Source organism: Oncorhynchus gorbuscha, linkage group LG03 (genome assembly GCF_021184085.1).
Source record: "Oncorhynchus gorbuscha isolate QuinsamMale2020 ecotype Even-year linkage group LG03, OgorEven_v1.0, whole genome shotgun sequence".
NCBI classification, from domain to species: domain Eukaryota; kingdom Metazoa; phylum Chordata; class Actinopteri; order Salmoniformes; family Salmonidae; genus Oncorhynchus; species Oncorhynchus gorbuscha.
The window spans coordinates 31,598,576-31,621,656 of NC_060175.1; the positions used below are offsets into that span (position 1 = coordinate 31,598,576).

The window sequence follows — 23,081 nt, forward strand, 5'->3', positions numbered from 1 at the left end:
GGTCCCTTACGGCTATTCTTCAACATAAATGTGTAAAAAGATGTCACAATGCTGTAGACACCTTGGGGAATACGTAGAAAACGTAAGCCTCATTGGCATGAGGCGGTTTCAAAAAATGTGGCACTTCCTGATTGGATTTTTATCTGGGTTTCGCCTGTAACATCAGTTCTGTTGCACTCACAGACAATATCTTTGCAGTTTTGGAAACGTCAGTGTTTTCTATCCAAATCTGTCAATTATATGCATAGTCGAGCATCTTGTCGTGACAAAATATCCCGTTTAAAACTGGAACGTTTTTTATCCAAAAATTCAAATACTGCCCCCTAGTCGTAAAAGGATGTTCTATGTTTCGGATATTCAATAAAAAATAGACCATAGGCAATTCAATACTTTCCTTGTGAGGGAGAAAAATTGCTAGCAGTCATCAAAGGCTTACACACCTGATTGGGCAGAGGCCGAGAAAGTGGCTGTGTTTTCTATTGTTATGATGATGATGATGGAACATCAGGGACACACTGATTGACCAGGGACAGAGCGAGAGAAGTGTACTGCACTGGTGATTGTGGACCAAAGGGGATCGACCCAGACACGGGTGATGTAACATCACGAAAGCAGAGGAAATGTTATGTTAGGCTGGTGTGCCAGCAGAGATGGAATACATACAGTATCTTGGCAGCTCTCACCCTCTTTCTCACTGCTCTTTTACTGTGAACGATAACATACTGACATAGCGTCTTCTGCTTACTGCATCTTTAATTATGTAGCATGTTGCATCAAGCTTTGTTAGACCTCCAGCCCACCAATTCAATTGAGGGTAGATTACTTATCTTGTGGTCAGTGGCTCCAGTCCATCACATTAGGTTTTCGGTTGGGTTGTAATTGTGCATCAGTTGCATGAACAGATTCGCTGGGACCACAGGTAAAATTGTGATGGTTTTGGTTACGATGCCACCACTGCTATTGAATCATCTTCCCTTGGGGTGTCTCTTACACACCGCATCTTTGGGTGTCTACAGTGGATGACACCTTGTCCAATCAAATGTTCGTCCTACAGGCATGGTGGGTAAGTGCAAGTGAGAACGTTCTAGAGAAATGAAGCTGGATCTTTGAAGCTCAGTGCTTCACACTGCGTGCGTGATTGTGTTGGTCCCGTGAGAAGGCACTAAAGGATTTCATTATAATTCCCTCTAAAAATGTTTCCCTCAGCAGCAATCTAAGTAGCATTAATGGTCATGCCTGGCCTACTTCACTAGTTAGACTGTACAGTGCCAGAATTGTGTGGTGAAGTTGGGTCTCGTTTGGAACATCATTATTACAGATTTCCTTATTGTTAACAGGGGATTAGGATTGGGGTTGCACAATGGAAGCAATAGTCTCGTGGCTTTTCCTCTTCTCTTGCAGTTGAACTTGTGTGTAATCCTCATGTCAATGTGATTGGAGGTTAAGTCTCCAACTTCTGTCCCAACATACTGAAAAAAATTGACCAAAAATTGTCTTTTTTCACAATTTCCACTTGGATCACTGAGTTTAGGATTATGTACTTTTCTTTTTCATATTTGTCAGATATTATGCATTTTACCACAATTTACACACAATAGTCATTACCACAACAGTCAAAGGGTTATAAACAAACATCAATTAACAATTAACGTTGCTCTGTTAATGAAAAGGCCTGGGTTGAGTTGGGCAAAGGGGATGTTTTTAGGATAAGAACCTCATTCTGAATGTAAGTGAATAAATTCACGTTTACTACTCCTAGATGATGCATCATGGATGACTACAACTTTATTTAAAAACTGATTGGCGTTTTTACAGGAACTTGAAAAAGTTCTACGTTAAAACCTCTTGAGACTCTAGGGGCATTATTTCATTATTGGATAAAAAAAACGTGCCCGATTTAAGCACAATATTTTGTCACGAAAAGATGCTCGACAATGCATATAATTGGCTTTGGAAAGAAAACACTCTGACGTTTCCAATACTGCAAAGATATTATCTGTGAGTACCACAGAACTCATGCTACAGGCGAAACCAAGATGAAACCTTAAACAGGAAATGAGCAGAATTGTTGAGGCTCTGTTTTCCATTGTCTCCTTATATGGCTGTGAATGGGCCATGAACGAGCCTAAGCTTTCTGCCGTTTGCCCAAGGTGTCTGCAGCATTGTGACGTATTTATAGGCATATCATTGGAAGATTGGCCATAAGAGACTACATTTTCCAGGGGTCCGCCCGGTGTCCTTTGTCTAAATTGGTGCGTAATCTTCAACTGGAGGCATTTTCCATTGAGATTCAGAGGAGAACGCACACTTCCATGAACGATGTATCATCGAAGAGATATGTGAAAAACACGTTGAGGATTGATTCTAAACAACGTTTACCATGTTTCAGTCGATATTATGGAGTTAATTTAGAAATAAGTTTGGCGTTTTGATAACTGAATTTTCGTTTTTTTTTTTGGTAGCCAAACGTGACGCACCAAACGGAGCGATTTCTCCTAAACAAATAACCTTTCAGGAAAAACTGAACATTTGCTATCTAACTGAGTCTCCTCATTGAAAACATCCGAAGTTCTTCAAAGGTAAATTATTTTATTTGAATGCTTTTCTGGTTTTTGTGAAAATGTTGCCTGCTGATGCTAATGCTATGCTAGCTACGCTAGCTATCAATACTGTTACACAAATGCTTGTTTTGCTATGGTTGAGAAGCATATTTTGAAAATCTGAGATGACAGTGTTGTTAACAAAAGGCTAAGCTTGAGAGCTAGCATATTAATTTCATTTCATTTGCGATTTTCATGAATAGTTAACGTTGCGTTATGGTAATGAGCTTGAGGCTGTATTCACGATCCCCGATCCGGGATGGCTAGAATCAAGAGGTTAATAAGATGTAATAGTTTGATGTATTTATTTATTTTACCTTCAACTGTCATATTTCTATGATTTTTTTTTTTATGGGCCAACTACATCAACATATTTTGTTTTATTCAAATAATTGAGAAAAAAGTAAAATTGCATAAAAGTACCAGAGAATTTAATTTGGATGCATTTTGGTATTGAGAATTTGGGGTAAAAAATGTACAAAGTTTTGCCAAATGTAATTAAAATAAGACACTTTGCCAAAAACTAGACATCTTAGTCCTCAGAATGATAGTTAATTTTTGCAGATGCATCATGGTTTTGTAACTGTTTGGTACAGACATTTATAAAACTGGCTTCGTGAGAATTACCCACATGGTACAAACTCAGGCAGATGTCCAATCAGCACATTAATAAGATCACATATGTGTTCATTCCCCTAATGGGGCTTGCTTCTCCATACCACAGAAGCATATGTAGATCGATAGTGTCTACTACTTAGATCTGACCTGTAAAATCTAAACAGTCTCAGGGCTGTAGTGTCCCGCATGTCCAGACGTATTTTACTTGGTAGCCCTCCCCAGACATGAGCGCATTCCTGCTGTTAATTCTCCACTGTGCTCACACACACACACATATATATAATATATATATACGCACACACACCATACTATAAATACAGAAAAAAACATGCTGAACCACTCCTGCTGACGCACGTGCACACACACTAGCGTCCTATCCTCTTTGATATAACTTTAATGAAGACCTTTATTTACAGAGACATCTAGGAGACTCTGCTCATTAAAATGTCCTGCTTTCAAAACAAGAAAGTAACATCCTATATTAAAAGATCAATCAGACACTGGCTGCATTTTCATAAAACATTTACCGCAGCCCTGAGTCTTATCTTTTTATTTTACCTTTATTTTACTAGGCAAGTCAGTTAAGAACAAATTCTTATTTTCAATGACGGCCTAGGAACAGTGGGTTAACTGCCTGTTCAGGGGCAGAACGACAGATTTGAACCTTGTCAGCTCAGGGATAAAAAAATTCTGTTATATCCTTCTGTTTGTTCAATGGTGGATTTGGTCAAGTTTTAAGTTTTACAGGCCTTGTGGACTACAGGAAAAAGAGGACCGAGCATGCCCCCATTCTCACCGACGGGGCTGCAGTGGAGCAGGTTGAGAGCTTTAAGTTCCTTGGTTTCCACATCACCAACAAACTAACATGGTCCAAGCACACCATGACAGTTGTGAAGCGGGCACGACAAAATTAATTCTCCCTCATGAGACTGAAAAGATTTGGCATGGGACCTCCGATCCTCAAAAGGTTCTACAGCTGCACCATCGAGAGCATTTGCACTGGTTGCATCACTGCCTGGTATGGCAACTTCTTGGACTCTGACCGTAAGGCACTACAGAGGGTAGGGCGAATGGCCCAGTACATCACTGGGGCCAAGCGTCCTGCCATCCAGGACCTCTATACAAGGCGGTGTCGGAGGAAGGCCCTGAGAATTGTCAAAGGACTCCAGCCACCCTGTTCTCTCTGCTACAGCACGGCAAGCAGTACCGGCGCGCCAAGTCTATGTCCAAGATGCTTCTAAACAGGTTCTACCCCACAAGCCATAAGACTCCTGAACATCTAGTGAAATGGCTACCCAGACTATTCACCCCCCCCCGCTCCACACCACTGCCACTCTCTGTTGTCATCTATGCCACTTTAATGAACTCTACCTACATGTACATATTACCTCAACTAACCGGTGCCCCCGCACATTGACTCTGTACAGGCATCCCCCTGTATATGTTGTTATTTTTTACTGCTCCTCTTTAATTACTTGTTACTTTTATCTCTTATTCTTATCTGTATTTTTGTAAACTGCACTGTCGGTTAGGGGCTTGTCAGTAAGCATTTCACTGTAAGGTCTAAACCTGTTGTATTTGGCGCATGTGACTAAGAAAATGTCATTTGATTCAAAACTCCGAGGGCTCTATATTTAACAGGCACAGCTGGTGCCCAGGGCTTTTTTTTGTGTTTTGCAACATGAAACATTTTGGGAACCTTTTCCCTGTGCTCTTTTCACTGTTTTCCATTACTAAATCTTGAACCGTGTGTGGCTCCTGGGTAGAGAGGGAGGCCACTGTAGCCACAGGGAGTTCTTGATTTGGCTGTTAGATCTACAGCGTAACCTTTTTCAGGTCAGAATAGAGGACTTCTAAAGACATGATGGGGGGTTTCCCGGGGTCTCGAACACATCCCCATCCTCCCCTTTTCTGTCCGTCCCCTCACTCCCTCTGTCCTCAGCCTTGGCAGCTGTTTGCGTTCCCATTACTGGTCACACCTGGGCTTATGGCCAGTGAAATCCCCAGGGTTTGGAATTTAATGGGGCCATCTCCAGGGAACTTTTCTCTCCATAGGGAAAAACATACAGTTTTTCCTTTGTTAATGGACTTCCAAGTACATTCTGCAAATAGTTGAGAGAAACCGTCACGGGGGGGGGTTTAGCTCTGTGTTCCCAGGTCAAGGGCGGTCATGTTTTTGGAACGTCTTATCCATCTGAAGTTGCTTTCATGTCTTTTAGTTTTGACTGACCATAAAGTCCATTTTTGGCAGGAGTGGAAGATGTATCTGAGCACTTGGCCCTTTCTTTCTCTCTCTCCTGTGAATGGGGAAAGTGCTGTTTTAGATTTGTGTGTCTGAAAAGGAGGCTGGAACTGTAAGGCTAGCCAAGAGGGGACTTCCTGATGGGAGGGATGCACAACTCAAGTTGTTTCTTTCACCCTGATGTAAAGCATGAAACGCACAGACTGCCAATAGGCACTTATCAAAGTTCCTTGTCTTGCTGGAACAAAGCGGTACCTAATGTGTGCCGACCCGGTAGCGACAAACCTACCAATGTCTACTTTTAGAATCACAATGCTCTTCAACTTAACATTGAGTCAATCAGAGAGCACAAGGGGGGAAAAATTTAGAAAAAAATAGCATTTTCTCCACATAGCCACAGATAAGCCAGTCACATTTCATATGCATTGTAGGCTATAGTATGATAGCTATTTAAGTGCACAGACGCAATGCATACAACACTAAATACTTCCTCCAAGCTAGCTAACCACTAGCTAGTATTGACATTTTAATACATCACAATAGTAGCTACTTTCCATGAAACAGCTGCCTGTGTTAGCTTTTGAGTTTGTCCAGTGTCCTGCATTTAAACTCAGTTTTCGCAATTCCTAACATTTAATCTTAGTTAAAAGTCCCTGTCGTGAAGTCCGTTAGATCACCACTTTATTTTAAGAATGTGAAATGTCAATAATAGTAGTGATTTATTTCAACTTTTATTTATTTCATCACATTCCCAGTGGGTCAGAAGTTTACATACACTCAATTAGTATTTACTTAATTGCCCTAAACAATTTAAACTTGGTGCAAACATTTCAGGTAGCCTTCCACAAGCTCCCCACAATAAGTTGGGTGAATTTTGTCCCATTCCTCCTGACAGAGCTGGTGTAACTGAGTCAGGTTTGTAGGCCTCCTTGCTTCCATACGGTTTTTCAGTTCAGCCCACAGGTTTTCTAAAGGATTGAGATCAGGGCTTTGTGATGGCCACTCCAATACCTTGACTTTGACCTTAAGCCATTTTGCCACAACTTTGGAAGTATGCTTGGGGTCATTGTCCATTTGGAAGATCCATTTGCGACCAAGCTTTAACTTCCTGACTGATGTCTTGAGATGTTGCGTCAACATATCCACATGTTGAATGGCAAACGTTTGACAATCCTACCAGTGTGTGAGCTTTGACTCCTTGTCTCCTTTAAAAAAATCTGCGAACGTAATTAAGTTTTTATCACTTGTTATATAACTAGACATTTAGGATTAGACTTGTTTACACTGTATTGTGTTCTGTCTGCAATTTTAAAATGTAGTACAGTACATGCTATCTTCACAGGACCCTATTCCCATCCGTCATTTCATGGCCATTCTTTCTTCTCAGCCTCCCATCACACACCTGGTGTCTTGTATCCGTGCCAGCTTTTTTTATTCTCAGTACACATTTGACATACACTTCAGAGACAATCTCACTAACAATAGACCATAGCTAAGAATCTCCCGCTCGGGTGGTCTGGATGGTAATGCAGCCGGTTTTCTCTCAGGAAGTTTATCCAAGTAGTAGTAGTGTAGGTACGCAAATGGAAACTAGCTACACACACACACACACACACACACAAACACACTCTGTAGAGTACACAGGGACAATAGTGGACCAGCCTGCTCTGTCATTAGAACAGTCTCCTGTGATTACAGGCTAGGGTTAATGGGGTGAGACTAACTGTAGCCTATGACGGAGAGTCTGAGTCACTGCCTGCAGGTGATCAAAGCTCCCCGTCAACATCTACTGTACTGTCTATGCTACACCACAGTGACATTGTCAATAAGGGTGGTGCTGGCGGGTCTCTGACTGCCTGGGGTATAGTAACTATTTCTGTCTGGTGAGTGAGCTATGTTATGTCTGTCTGACGGACTTATCTACTTTGGGACAAATGCCAACTTTGATGACTGGATGTTTGAGTGTCACAACTGATTTTAAATACCATCTTGACTAGATGGATGGAGTAAACACAAGAGACGAGGCAATTCTGAATTCATACATTTTTAATGTTTCCCTTAATGATTCGTGACTTCAGGGGGCCTATTGTTATTAAATGAAACCATTCAAAATGTAGTTTCCAATTGACTCCGATCACTGCAACATTTTCAGAAATATTACTAGATCTCCATATATTTTAGGTTACTGTGAAGTTACTTACATTGTTTAAATTACCTTCCCACCAGTGCTCTCTAGAGTTGATTTGAAGCCTACTTTCAGACATCCAGTATCTCTTATCATTGGCTGTGTAAGTGGAGTGGTACAGTAGACCTGACTATTATCTCTGCCGCTGTCTCCTGGCCTGTGTCGTATAGTGCTGTGCCCTGTGTTGGTGGGTTCCCTGGTGCAGCTCCAGTTTGTTTTATTTCTATACTGTGGTCACTGGAGGAAATGGGTCCTGTGGCTGTAGGAGAGAAGGCTGTTTTACTTGAGGGCGCTTCCTCTCCAAGCCTTATTGTGCCCTTCCTGGGTGACTGTGGACAGTGGTGGAGGGTGAGCTGTTATTCAAATGTTTTCATGCACCTCTAGTTGGGTAAACACCGTTGAGAGGAGGACTGCTCATTGATAGCAAGTGTGACCTTTCTCCTTTTTCGGTCCAATCTCAACTAGGGCTGTTGCAGTGACGTGTGACCACCGGTGTGGCGGTAATGAGTCATGAAGGCAGTCAAATTCCACGTGACAGTTTAGTCACGGTAATTAGGTTTCACCAAGCTTGGATGCTGCTGATAATCATTAGTAGCCTAACAAACTTCCTAACTGCCTGGTACTGAGCACTCCATTGTCCCTCTAATCATTTGACGTCAATGTAAATGTGATCGAAAATCTAATCAAACACTTCATGAGAGCCCATGAGCTCGTTGTTGCACAACATTTCTATAGGCTTTATAATTGCGCGGGGAATCAAAATGATGGCCTCTACTAAAAAGAGGAGGATCCCATCAGCTTCTTTGAGATGGGTGCATGATAATGGTCCATTCTAAATCAAAACAAATCTCACATAATATATGTAAAGACAAGATTAGTTTGATGACATTATTAGCATATAACTTGTGAATTATAAATATTATCACTTGTGAATGATGCCCAGCATTAGAAACTTCTGACCGACTGGGAATGTGATGAAATAAATAAAAGCTGAAGTCATTCTCTACTATTATTCTGGCATTTCACATTCTTAAAATAAAGTGGCGATCTTAACTGACCTAAGACAGGGAATTTTTAATAGGATTATATGTCAGGAATTGTGAAAAACTGAGTTTAATGTATTTGGCTAAGTTGTATGTAAATTTCCAACTTCAACTGTATTTCTTTGTTAACCACTCAACACAGTGCGCACTCCCTCAAATCGTTTGGAGAAAATATCCTCTATTTTATTCAGCTATGTTAAATTGTATTCTTCATACTATACAGTAATGCCACAGATTTCTAAGCAAATCTTGTCTGCTAAATGAACTAGTGTAGCCCACAGCCATATGGCACAGCCACATCAGGACCTAACCTAAGTCAATTCAGAGTATGCTATTCTGTTCTTCTGAAATAGATTACATTTTCTTCATATCATGCTTCTTTAGACCTGTCTAAAATAAGTAATGGATAAGTTGTGAAGGTGTAGACTATATTACATGGATTTATTAGACTTTAAAATGTAGATGGTCCAAAGGTCTGCATCAGTGGCTTGTAGGAGATAGAAGCTTGTTTGTTAATTAACGTTTAATTACCGTGAGACCGACCCAGGTATTTGCTTGACGATCACAGGCTGACTAAATTTCATGACCGCCACAGCCCTAATCTCAGCTACTCCCTCCTTCTCCTGCATCAGCCCTCCTCCCTCTGCTTTTCCCCTGGCCTGAGCTGGCCTGAACCTCAGGCCTTTATCTCCTGTTCCTGCTGGTCAGCAGTGGAACTTGCTGTCTCGCCCTGGCGCTTTTCCTATACCTTCTTTTGTCTTCTCTCCTTCTTTCCCTTGTTCTGTCCTTTTCTCTCCACTTTGTCCTCCCTACCCCCCCTGTCTTTCTTCTTTAGCCACTTGGATGTTATCCATCAGTGTACCATTGCATAATGTATTCATTAATATAAGTTACTTAACTAGCATCGCCATCCAGAATGAGCAATACTCATTTTACCTATCAGTTCTAATATGAAATTGGAAATACTCCATCATTCTTGTCACCATTCTCTTTACTTATTGTCTCTTCCTCATTTTAGAATATCCTTGCTGGTCACAACAGTCCCAGTAGTAATACAGTAATGTCTGCTACGGTAGCTAACTAACCTCCTGACCCACTTCTTGCTTTCTCTGGTGTCTTGTCAGCTGTTTGTTTAGTTTTGTCTGAAGCAGCTGCTGCTATGTGAACAGAACACAGTCATTACTGTCTGGGAAAGTCATTACACACACACTGCTGTTCCAAACATAACGGTTGCGCTCTGTAGGCCCTGTCACAGCAAGCAGTGTTCACATACAGGAAGTTACAGGAGATGGGGGGTGCCTGGCCTGTCTCTGCTAGTGGTGTCAACCGTAGCCTCCTCCCAAACAAACACACAACAAATAAGAGCTCCTTTTACACAAGCCGTGGTTCCATTTCATTATTAATTCAGGGATAAGGTGTGACTGTTGGAAGAGAGAATGGAGATCGAGGCAGACATTCGATGTAGTGAGTCAGGCTGGGGTGATGGTAGCACTGTCAGGAAGAGGATGAGCAGAACAAAAGATCTGCATGTCGGAGTCAGACTTCTCTTTGTGCGCATGCATGTCTATAATGTGTGTGTTCATGTGTATATTCCAGTGTCAGAGAGCCATATAAAGACTCCTTTCACCTTAGAAGCTTGCCAGTTCAATGCACTAAATTAACCCAACATGGCCCCTGTTTATTTGATGAAAACAATCAAACAGAATGTTTCAGTCGGTGGTCACCTGGAAGACTAGCAGACCATTTGGCTGCACCTTGGAGGGAAAGAATGTTTCTGAATCTGGGTGACTTTTTCACATTTCTCAAGACTTTTCTATTAAAACAAAAACCTAAGGTGTACTGGTAGAGGGGAGGCACTAATACTTCACTGGCAGTCAGCTGAGTGGAGATGTAAGCCAACCCCATGTACCCTTTCACCCCCCCCCCCACACTCAGCCAGCAATAGACCCTACTTTCTGTGGTCACTCTTCTGATGAGTGCCTCTTCAACTTCAGAGACGATGACTTTCCATTTCCTCATTCACATACAATTTGAGTATCTCTAGTAATAACTAGTTCCCCTGTCAGTCAAACAGCCTGGCTGTCACACTACTGCCTGTTTGCCCAACTCCTGTCTGTCAAACTTCTCATTTGGCTGTATCACAGGCGTTTGTACACTGAGGAAAGCTACGGCTGATTTTATAAAGGAGCATGGCCACTGTAGGCCAAATAACAGTAGGAAGATATCGGAGTCTGCTAATTTGTCTTTTGTTGAAACTCCCTTGAACTGCTGTGTCACACTCATAATAATCCTCTGACTTGTTCAGTATAGGCTAATTACATATACTAAAATGGTAGAATAACTTTCGGAAATCAGACCACTGTCGGCATTCTGGTTTGTCATCTGAAAAAGTAAATTTATTTAATGAACTCTATCCCTTGCTCTCTCGTTGTTGTGTACATTCCTCTCTCATACGGCGGCATATGCGGAATGAATTCATACTACATAATAGTACACAACCAATACAGTAGCTGGCGGCATGCACCTATAGCATTTGCTTGTGGACCGAATGTAATACCAAAGGATTAGGTTGAATATTTGCTTTATAAAAACTACAACTCCTTCTGCCCAGCGGCACATATAGTTCTGGACTTAATCTATCTTGTGAATTATTGAATTACTATCTAGAGAAATGGCATATTGGGCTCACAAAAACCCTGAACTAAATGGAATTCAAGTAATTGAACCAAGATCAGTTAGTTGTTTAACAACCTTCATACTGTTAACGGTAATGCACACAAGGGGTGCTATTTTCATTTTTCCCAAATGTAAACCACCCCCTCCCCCCCAAAAAATGTAATTAACTAGAATGCTGAGAAAAAGCTAACAAGTACTAAGGAATTCTCATTGCGGATGCTAGGTAAATGCTAATTCTTCCTGAGCGGTGTGACGGCTGCGTGGTCCCATGGTGTTTATACTTGCATACTATTGTTTGTACAGATGAACGTGAATGGATGAATGAACCAGACTTGTGAGAGTCTACAGTGGGTTATTTTTTCCCAGGTCTTTGCTGATTTCTTTTGATTTTCCCATGATGTCAAGCAACGCGGCACTGAGATTAAAGTTAGGCCTTGATACACATCCACAGGTAGACCTCCAATTGACTAGAATTATGTCAATTATCCTATCAGAAGCCTCTAGAGCCATGACATAATTTTCTGGAATTTTCCAAGCTGTTTAAAGGCACAGTCAACTTAGTGTATTTAAACTTGGAATGATATTGACCTCATCCCGTCAGTAGATGATGCCTGGCTATGCTTTAAAAGTGCCTTCCTCACCATCTTAAATAAGCATGCCCCTCAAAAAAATTTGAACTAGGAATAGATATAGTCCTTGGTTCACTCCAGACCTGTCTGCCCTTGACAAGCACAAAAACATCCTGTGGCATTCTGCATTAGCATTGAATAGCCCCCGTGATATGCAACTTTTCAGGGAAGTTAGGAACAAATATACACAGGCAAGCTTTTTCAAACAGAAATTTGCATCCTGTAGTACTAACTCAAAAAAGTTCTGGGACACTGTAAAGTCCATGGAGAATAAGAGCACCTCCTCCCAGCTGCCCACAGCTCTGAGGCTAGGAAACACTGTCACCACTGATAAATCCACTATAATTGAGAATTTCAATAAGTATTTCTCTACGGCTGGCCATACTTACCACTTGGCTACCCCTACCCCGGTCAACTGCCCGGCACCCTCCACAGCAACCTGCCAAAACCCCCACCATTTTTCCTTTACCCAAATCCAGATACCTGATGTTCTGAAAGAGCTGCAAAATCTGGACACCTACAAATCAGCCGGGCTAGACAATCTGGACCCTCTCTTTCTAAAATGATCTCCCGAAATTGTTGCAAACCCTATTACTAGCCTGTTCAACCTCTTTCATATCGTCTGAGATTCCCAAAGATTGGAACGCTGCCGCGGTCATCCCCCTCTTCAAAGGGGGTGACACTCTAGACCCAAACTGCTACAGACCTATATCTATCCTACCCTGTCTTTCTAAGGTCTTCGAGAGCCAAGTTTACAAACAGATTACTGACAATTTCGAATCCCACCATACCTTCTCCGCTATGCAATCTGGTTTCAGAGCTGGTCATGGGTGCACCTCAGCCACGCTCAAGGTTCTAAACGACATTGTAACTGCCATCGATAAGAGACATTACTGTGCAGCCGTATTCATCGACCTGGCCAAGGCTTTCGACTCTGTGTATCACAACATTCTTATTGGCAGACTCGACAGCCTTGGTTTCTCAAATGATTGCCTCGCCTGGTTTACCAACTACTTCTCTGATAGAGTTCAGTGTGTCAAATAGGAGGGACTGTTGTCTGGACCTCTGACAGTCTCTGGGTGTGCCACAGGGTTCAATTCTCGGGCCGACTCTCTTTTCTGTATACATCAATGATGTCGCTCTTGCTGCTGGTGATTCTCTGATCCACCTCTACGCAGACGACACCATTCTGTATACTTCTGGCGCCTCCTTGGACACTGTGTTAACTAACCTCCAGATGAGCTTCAATGCCATACAACTCTCCTTCTGTGGCCTCCCAACTGCTCTTAAACGCAAGTAAAACTAAATGCATGCTATTCAATCTATCACTGCCCGCACATGCTCGCCCATCCAGCATCACTACTCTGGACGGCTCTGACTTAGAATACGTGGACTACAAATACCTGGGTGTCTGGTTAGACTGTAAACTCTCCTTCCAAACTCACATTAAGCATCTCCAATCCAAAATTAAATCTGGAAACGGCTTCCTATATCACAGCAAAGCATCCTTCACTCATGCTGCCAAACATACCCTCGTAAAACTGACCATCCTACCGATCCTTGACTTCGGTGATGTCATCTATAAAATAGCCTCCAACACTCTACTCAACAAACTGAATGAAGTCTATCACAGTGCCATCCGTTTTGTCACCAAAGCCCCATACACTACCCACCATTGCGACCTGTACCCTCTCGTTGGTTGCCCTCGCTTCATACTCGTCGCCAAATCCACTGACTACAGGTTATCTACAAGTTTGTGCTAGGTAAAGCCCCGCCTTATCTTAGTTCACTAGTCGCCATAGCAGCACCTACTCGTAGCATACGCTCCAGCAGGTATATCTCACTGGTCACCCTCCATGCCAATTCCTGCTTTGGTCGTCTTTCCTTCCAGTTCTCTGCTGCCCATGACTGGAACGAATTGCAAAAATCTCTGAAGCTGGAGACTCCGATCTCCCTCACTAGCTTTAAGCACCAGCTGTCAGAGTAGCTTACAGATCACTGCACCTGTACATAGCCCATCTGTAAACAGCCCATCTATCTACCTACCTCATCCCCATACTGGTATTTATTTATTTATTTATTGTGCTCCTTTGCACCCCAGTATCTCTACCTGCACATTCATCTTTTGCCGATCTACCATTCCAGAGTTTAATTGCTATATTGTAATTACTTCACCACCATGCCCTATTTATTTCCTTAACTTACCTCATTTGCACTCACTGTATATAGACTTTTTGTTTTCAAATCAAATCAAATGTATTTATATAGCCCTTCGTACATCAGCTGATATCTCAAAGTGCTGTACAGAAACACAGCCTAAAACCCCAAACAGCAAACAATGCAGGTGTAAAAGCACGGTGGCTAGGAAAAACTCCCTAGAAAGGCCAAAACCTAGGAAGAAACCTAGAGAGGAACCAGGCTATGTGGGGTGGCCAGTCCTCTTCTGGCTGTGCCGGGTAGAGATTATAACAGAACATGACCAAGATGTTCAAATGTTCATAAATGACCAGCATGGTCGAATAATAATAAGGCAGAACAGTTGAAACTGGAGCAGCAGCACAGTCAGGTGGACTGGGGACAGCAATGAGCCATCATGTCAGGTAGTCCTGGGGCACGGTCCTAGGGCTCAGGTCCTCCGAGAGAGAGAAAGAAAGAGAGAATTAGAGAGAGCATATGTGGGGTGGCCAGTCCTCTTCTGGCTGTGCCGGGTGGAGATTATAACAGAACGTGGCCAAGATGTTCAAATGTTCATAAATGACCAGCATGGTTGAATAATAGTAAGGCAGAACAGTGAAACTGAAACTGGGGAGCAGTCATCATGCAGGTAGTCCTGGGGCATGGTCCTAGGGCCCAGGCCAGTTGAAACTGGAGCAGCAGCATGGCCAGGTGGACTGGGGACAGCAAGGAGTCATCATGTCAGGTAGTGCTGGGGCATGGTCCTAGGGCTCAGGTCCTCCGAGAGAGAGAAAGAAAAGAGAAGGAGAGAATTAGAGAACGCACACTTAGATTCACACAGGACACCGAATAGGACAGGAGCAGTACTCCAGATATAACAAACTGACCCTAGCCCCCCCGACACATAAACTACTGCAGCATAAACTGGAGGCTCAACACGGCACAACCCAAGGGGGGGGGGCGCCAACCCAGACAGGCTGACCACAACAGTGAATCAACCCACCCAGGTGACGCACCCCCCCCAGGGACGGCATGAGCCAGTGACTCAGCCCCCGTAACAGGGTAGAGGCAGAGAATCCCAGTGGAAAGAGGGGAACCGGCCAGGCAGAGACAGCAAGGGCGGTTCGTTGCTCCAGAGCCTTTCCGTTCACCTTCCCACTCCTGGGCCAGACTACACTCAATCATATGACCCACTGAAGAGATAAGTCTTCAGTAAAGACTTAAAGGTTGAGACCGAGTTTGCGTCTCTGACATGGGTAGGCAAACTGTTCCATAAAAATGGAGCTCTATAGGAGAAAGCCCTGCCTCCAGCTGTTTGCTTAGAAATTCTAGGGACAATTAGGAGGCCTGCATCTTGTGACCGTAGCGTACGTGTAGGTATGTACGGCAGGACCAAATCAGAGAGATAGGTAGGAGCAAGCCCATGTAATGCTTTGTAGGTTAGCAGTAAAACCTTGAAATCAGCCCTTTCTTTGACAGGAAGCCAGTGTAGAGAGGCTAGCACTGGAGTAATATGATCAAATTTTTTGGTTCTAGTCAGGATTCTAGCAGCCGTATTTAGCACTAACTGAAGTTTATTTAGTGCTTTATCCGGGTAGCCGGAAAATAGAGCATTACAGTAGTCTAACCTAGAAGTGACAAAAGCATGGATTAATTTTTCTGCATCATTTTTGGACAGAAAGTTTCTGATTTTTGCAATGTTACGTAGATGTCTACGTTTCTTTTGTTCTACTGTATTATTGACTGTATTTTTGTTTACTCCATGTGTAACTCTGAATGTGTCGAATTGCTACGCTTTATCTTGGCCAGGTCGCAGTTGCAAATGAGAACTTGTTCTCAACTAGCCTACCTGGTTAAATAAAGGTGAAATAAAATAAATAAAAATACTTCTGACCCATTGGAATTGGGATACAGTGAGTTATAAGTGAAATAATTTGTCTGTAAACAATTGTTGGAAAAATGTATTGTCATGTACAAAGTAGATGTCCTAACCGACTTGCCAAAACTATAGTTTGTTAACAAGAAGTTTATGGAGTGGTTGAAAAATGAGTTTTAATGACTCCAACCTAAGTGTATGGTAACTTCTGACTTAAACTGTATCTGGAAAACATTAGCAGTGAATTTCAAGTGTAACTTGATCAGGATATTGGAGCGGCAGGTAGCCTAGTGGTTAGAGCGTTGGGCCAGTCACCGAAAGGTTGCTAGATTGAATCCCCGAGCTGACAAGGTAAAAGACAGTTAACCCACTGTTCCTAGGCCGTCATTGCAAGTAAGAATTTCTTCTTAGCTGACTTTCCTAGCTAAAAAACTAAAATAAAATAAAAATCACCTCCCTTAAATTCACTACAGAAGTGACTCACCTCAGAAAGCGCCCATTTTGCTTGTTGTGCTTCTTTGTAAACAAACTCACTTGATGGCTCAAACCGCTTTTTTGGGAAACTAGTTTTGGTAACCTTCATAATGGAAAAAGCTTTATAATGAAAAATGATCTAATGGGAGAAATGAAACACAATCTGCTTGATCTATTATGACATCTTCTGTTGTAAATGCTAACAAGCCTTTTGCAAACATTTTGTTAAGTTTCTGACCTAAACTATACAAGTAACTCACATCCGCTACTCAGTCTGCTGCACACACAAAACTAATATTAGTTAGAGGGGATTCTCTGCTGTTACCAAGCGAATGCTTTATTTTGGAAGAAGCTAACAACTTAGCTACTAGATAGCTAACTAGATACAAAATTAGCAAACCAAATGCACAATTGCAGAGCGTTTTGCACATTTTAGACAGTTAACTTAATAGTTATAAGATATCTAGCTGGCAAATAGTTTAGTTGTGAATTCCATACTGTAATTGGATCACCTGGCCCGTGCTGCATGACAGTGATTGACTCACAAGGCTCCGGTCTCTTGTCATGTGTGCTTGTAAACAAACCCCACGTGACTTGGGTCTAATGTAAGCTACATAATAATGTGACCGATGAAATGAAGAATGCAATGTATTGCACAAGTTGACTGCAGGTATTTATTTAAAAAATATCTACAAATGTTTTCATTAAAAAATGTTAAAAATAGTTTTATCTAGAAGAAAAAGAAACGCACACCTATTAAGACGAGGTGCTGGCTAGCGGAGTAGAAACTTGAAAATAAAAGCGAGCCACACACTCTTGGAGCTCAGATGCAAAAATGTAATACCAACGTTTGGACAGCCAAGCTGTCTTCATCAGGGTATAATCACAAACACTGTGGGATGACTCCTTTATATAGTGTCAAGACACAGGTGTCTGTAATCATGGCCAATAGTGGCCTAATATCATTGGTTAATAATCAAATATTAAAATGTCATACAAAGAACAGCATACAAACAAATGGATAGCATACGATCATAGATTAATTTGACTATACAAGTTTACACACAATTACAATGGCAAAGTCACAATAATCACAAGAATGGCTTCAGATCAAAGTCTACGTTGAGACCGAAGGGTGTAAGGGTCTTTAAGTTAAAGATCCAGGCAGCCTCTCGTTTTAACAATAAATTATCAAGGTCACCCCCTCTCCTAGGGAGGGTGACATGTTCGATGCCAATATAACGCAGAGACTAAATCGAGTGGCCTGCCTCCAAGAAGTGGGCCACAACTGGATAAGTAAAGTTTTTACACCTAATGGTGCTAGGATGGTCTGAGATACGTACTTTTAATTTGCGCTTTGTTTTACCTACAACATTTTTACCACAAGGACAAGTTGTAAGATAAATAACTGCCTTAGTGGAGCACGTAATAACACCTTTTATTGGGATCGATTTCCCTGTTTGTGGGTGTTTGAAGGATCTACATTTATAAGTGCCATTGCATTGAGCACAGCCATTACATTTGTAATTTCCATCCAGTAGGGGCACAAATAGATGATGTTCAGGAATATCTTGGGGTGATAAATCAGAGTTTACCAATTGGTCTCTGAGATTTCTGCCCCACGAGAATACGACCAAGGGAAGGTCCGAAAACACATTACCGAGACTATCATCGGATTTTAGGATGTGCCAATGTTTGAACAATTCCCTTAATTTGTTCAGAGCACTTTGAATAGCGGGTAGTTAAAACGCAAGAATGCGTCTTTTTGCGAGACTGACCTTGAAAAAGGTCATGTCTCGTTTTGTTTAGAATTTTCTCAATGGCAATATTAATCTGATCATTCTTGTAGCCCCTCTCCTTGAACTTTCTTTGCGTCTCAGCCATATTTCTGTCAATCTGACTGTTTTTTGCAAATTACTTTGATTCGACAGAATTGGCTGTAGGGCAAACTATTTTTTAAGGGAAGTGGGTGACAACTATCAGCCCTCAACAAACTGTTACGATCAGTAGGTTTCCTGTAAAGATCAGTGTATAGAACATTATCTTCACACAAGATCAGAAGATCAAGAAAACTGATTAGACATGTATCAGATTGCAGAGTAAATCTCAGCTGCTCAGAACAGGAGTTAAGAAAAGCATGGAATGCCTGGCGCTGTTTTGCATCACCCCTCTATAGAACAAAAATATCATCAATATACCGTTTCCAAATAATGTGAGGCAAGATTTTTTTGTTGTGTTTTTTTGAGAGGATTGAAAATAGACTTTCTCCATGTAACCCACATACAAATGAGCATAGTTAGGAGCCACGGGGGATCCCATAGCAGTCCCTTTAGTCTGAATAAAGAAATCATTTAGAAACATGAAATAGTTATGTGTGAGTACTATTTCAGCCAATGTTATAATGCAGCACTGGAAGGTAGTTCATTAGGGTCACGTTGCAGAAGAAAATGTTCCATAGCTTCAATACAGCCCTCATGTGGAATATTAGTGTATAATGACTCAACATCAAAAGTAACTAACAAGGTATTCTCAGGGAGAGGATCAAGAGATTCAATGATAGAGATCATACTGCTGGTGTCCTTTACAAAGGAGGGGAGCTGTTCTGAAAGTGGTCTAATAACAAAGTCAACACAAGTAGATAGAGGGGCCGTTACTGCATCAATGCCCTCTACAATAGGGGCCGTTACTGCATCAATGCCTGCTACAATAGGAGCTGTTACTGCATCAATGCCTGCTACAATAGGAGCTGTTACTGCATCAATGCCCTCTACAATAGGAGCTGTTACTGCATCAATGCCCTCTACATAGGAGCTGTTACTGCATCAATGCCCTCTACAATAGGGGCTGTTACTGCATCAATGCCCGCTACAATAGGGGCTGTTACTGCATCAATGCCCACTACAATAGGGGCTGTTACTGCATCAATGCCCTCTACAATAGGAGCTGTTACTGCATCAATGCCCTCTACAATAGGAGCTGTTACTGCATCAATGCCCTCTACAATAGGAGCTGTTACTGCATCAATGCCCTCTACAATAGGAGCTGTTACTGCATCAATGCCCTCTACAATAGGAGCTGTACTGCATCAATGCCTGTAACTGCATACAATAGGAGCTGTTACTGCATCAATGCCCGCTACAATAGGGGCTGTTACTGCATCAATGCCCGCTACAATAGGGGCTGTTACTGCATCAATGCCCGCTACAATAGGAGCTGTTACTGCATCAATGCCCGCTACAATAGGGGCTGTTACTGCATCAATGCCCGCTACAATAGGAGCTGTTACTGCATCAATGCCCGCTACAATAGGGTCTGTTACTGCATCAATGCCCGCTACAATAGGGTCTGTTACTGCATCAATGCCCTCTACAATAGGAGCTGTTACTGCATCAATGCCTGCTACAATAGGGGCTGTTACTGCATCAATGCCCGCTACAATAGGGGCTGTTACTGGATCAATGCCCGCTACAATAGGGGCTGTTACTGCATCAATGCCCGCTACAATAGGTGCTGTTACTGCATCAATGCCCGCTACAATAGGGGCTGTTACTGCATCAATGCCCGCTACAATAGGTGCTGTTACTGCATCAATGCCCGCTACAATAGGGGCTGTTACTGCATCAATGCCCGCTACAATAGGGGCTGTTACTGCATCAATGCCCGCTACAATAGGTGCTGTTACTGCATCAATGCCCGCTACAATAGGGCGCCCTGGAGGTTGTGTAACATTCTTGTGTCATTTCGGCAAAGTATAGAAAGTGGCAATTTTAGGGTGTTGAATAGCCAAAAAAGCATGTTATTTTTTGGTTATCTGACCAGAACTTAAATACCCATCTAGGACAGACAAGATAGTATTCTGAAATTGGGAAGTGGGGTCACTTCTGAGTTTCTTGTAAAAGGTGTTGTCAAGCAGCTGTCTATGACACTCATGTACATAAGCTGTCCTATCCATGAGTACAACCGACCCACCCTTATCAGCAAGCTTGTTTTTCATTCTTGGGTAAATTATGGAAAGATTTGAATCCCTGTTTATTCTTAAGGAGAAGTCCAACATTTTCCACAAGTCTGCAATATGTCTGGGATAAATAGTTTTAACAGTATTGAAAAACCATTCTGTGGATTTTTCCAAATACCCCAATATATGGTATACTGCCCAATCCTATCGCTCAGCACTAGCCCCACTTTTCCTGACTGGTTTTTAGGTCAGAATTCCTAATGTTTCCTTCACAAGCTCCCAAGCCCCCATGTGCCTGCCTGGCCTTGCATGCTAAACCAGCACCTCCTCAGCCTCCTAGACTAGACAACTAGGCTGTTTAGTGTGTGTGTGCACCGGAGACAATTTGAGGTGGTGCGGCTTTGAATTATTTCCCCCCTTTTGGCTCTGGCTAGAGGACTGTTTTACGGAACAAGATGTCCTTTGATAGCCTTGAGACATGTTGCATCACTGCTGTTGGTCTGGGAACCCTGACCTAGATATTTGGGGGCAAGCCGACACAAAGGCCTACAAGGCCTAGAGGCTGTTCTCTCGCTCTGTGTGCCTTGCCTGTGAGTGTGTGTGCCTTGCCTGTGAGTGTGTGTGCCTTGCCTGTGAGTGTGTGTGCCTTGCCTGTGAGTGTGTGTGCCTTGCCTGTGAGTGTGCGTGTGTGCCTTGCCTGTGAGTGTGCGTGTGTGCCTTGCCTGTGAGTGTGCGTGTGTGCCTTGCCTGTGAGTGTGCGTGTGTGCCTTGCCTGTGAGTGTGCGTGTGTGCCTTGCCTGTGAGTGTGCGTGTGTGCCTTGCCTGTGAGTGTGCGTGTGTGCCTTGCCTGTGAGTGTACGTGTGTGCGCCTTGCCTGTGAGTGTGCGTGTGTGCGCCTTGCCTGTGAGTGTGCGTGTGTGCGCCTTGCCTGTGAGTGTGCGTGTGTGCCTTGCCTGTGAGTGTGCGTGTGTGCCTTGCCTGTGAGTGTGCGTGTGTGCCTTGCCTGTGAGTGTGCGTGTGTGCCTTGCCTGTGAGTGTGCGTGTGTGCCTTGCCTGTGAGTGTGCGTGTGTGCCTTGCCTGTGTGTGCGTGTGTGCCTTGCCTGTGAGTGTGCGTGTGTGCCTTGCCTGTGAGTGTGCGTGTGTGCCTTGCCTGTGAGTGTGCGTGTGTGCCTTGCCTGTGAGTGTGCGTGTGTGCCTTGCCTGTGCGTGTGTGTGCCTGTGAGTGTGCGTGTGCGCCTTGCCTGTGAGTGTGTGTGCGCCTTGCCTGTAGTGTGCGTGTGTGCGCCTTGCCTGTGAGTGTGTGTGTGCGCCTTGCCTGTGAGTGTGCGTGTGTGCGCCTTGCCTGTGAGTGTGTGTGTGCGCCTTGCCTGTGAGTGTGCGTGTGTGCGCCTTGCCTGTGAGTGTGTGTGTGCGCCTTGCCTGTGAGTGTGCGTGTGTGCCTTGCCTGTGAGTGTGCGTGTGTGCGCCTTGCCTGTGAGTGTGTGTGTGCGCCTTGCCTGTGAGTGTGCGTGTGTGCGCCTTGCCTGTGAGTGTGCGTGTGTGCGCCTTGTCTGTGAGTGTGCGTGTGTGCGCCTTGCCTGTGAGTGTGCGTGTGTGCGCCTTGCCTGTGAGTGTGCGTGTGTGCGCCGTGCCTGTGAGTGTGCGTGTGTGCGCCTTGCCTGTGAGTGTGCGTGTGTGCGCCTTGCCTGTGAGTGTGCGTGTGTGCGCCTTGCCTGTGAGTGTGCGTGTGTGCGCCTTGCCTGTGAGTGTGCGTGTGTGCGCCTTGCCTGTGAGTGTGTGTGTGCGCCTTGCCTGTGAGTGTGCGTGTGTGCGCCTTGCCTGTGAGTGTGCGTGTGTGCGCCTTGCCTGTGAGTGTGTGTGCGCCTTGCCTGTGAGTGTGCGTGTGTGCGCCTTGCCTGTGAGTGTGTGTGTGCGCCTTGCCTGTGAGTGTGCGTGTGCGCCTTGCCTGTGAGTGTGCGTGTGTGCGCCTTGCCTGTGAGTGTGCGTGTGTGCGCCTTGCCTGTGAGTGTGTGTGTGCGCCTTGCCTGTGAGTGTGCGTGTGTGCGCCTTGCCTGTGTGTGTGTGTGTGTGTGTGTGTGCGCCTTGCCTGTGAGTGTGTGTGTGTGTGTGTGTGTGTGCGCCTTGCCTGTGAGTGTGTGTGTGTGTGTGCGCCTGTGTGCGCCTGTGTGTGTGTGTGTGCCTTGCCTGTGAGTGTGTGTGTGTGCCTTGCGAGTGTGCCTTGCCTGTGAGTGTGTGTGTGTGCCTTGCGAGTGTGTCCCTTGCCTGTGTGTGTGTGTGTGCCTTGTAGTGTGTCCCTTGCCTGTGTGTGTGTGTGTGTGTGCCTTGCCTGTGAGTGTGTGTGTGCCTTGCCTGTGTGTGTGTGTGCCTTGCCTGTGAGTGTGTGCGCGCTCCTTGTGTGTGTGTGCGCGCTCCTTGTGTGTGTGTGCGCGCTCCTTGTGTGTGTGTGCGCGCTCCTGTGTGTGTGTGCGCGCTCCTTGTGTGTGTTGCTCCTTGCGTGTGTGTGTGCTCCTTGTGTGTGTGTGCGGGCTCCTTGCGTGTGTGTGTGTGGGCTCCTTGCGTGTGTGTGTGTGTGTGTGTGTGTGTGTACCTTGCCTGTGTGTGTGTGTG

General features: G+C 43.9%; 1 pseudogene; it reads left to right on the plus strand.

The window, feature by feature from the left end:
* The first annotated feature begins 894 nt into the window (after nucleotides 1–894).
* LOC124016866 overlaps nucleotides 895–23,081 on the plus strand; it is a 184,846-nt pseudogene continuing 162,659 nt past the window's right edge.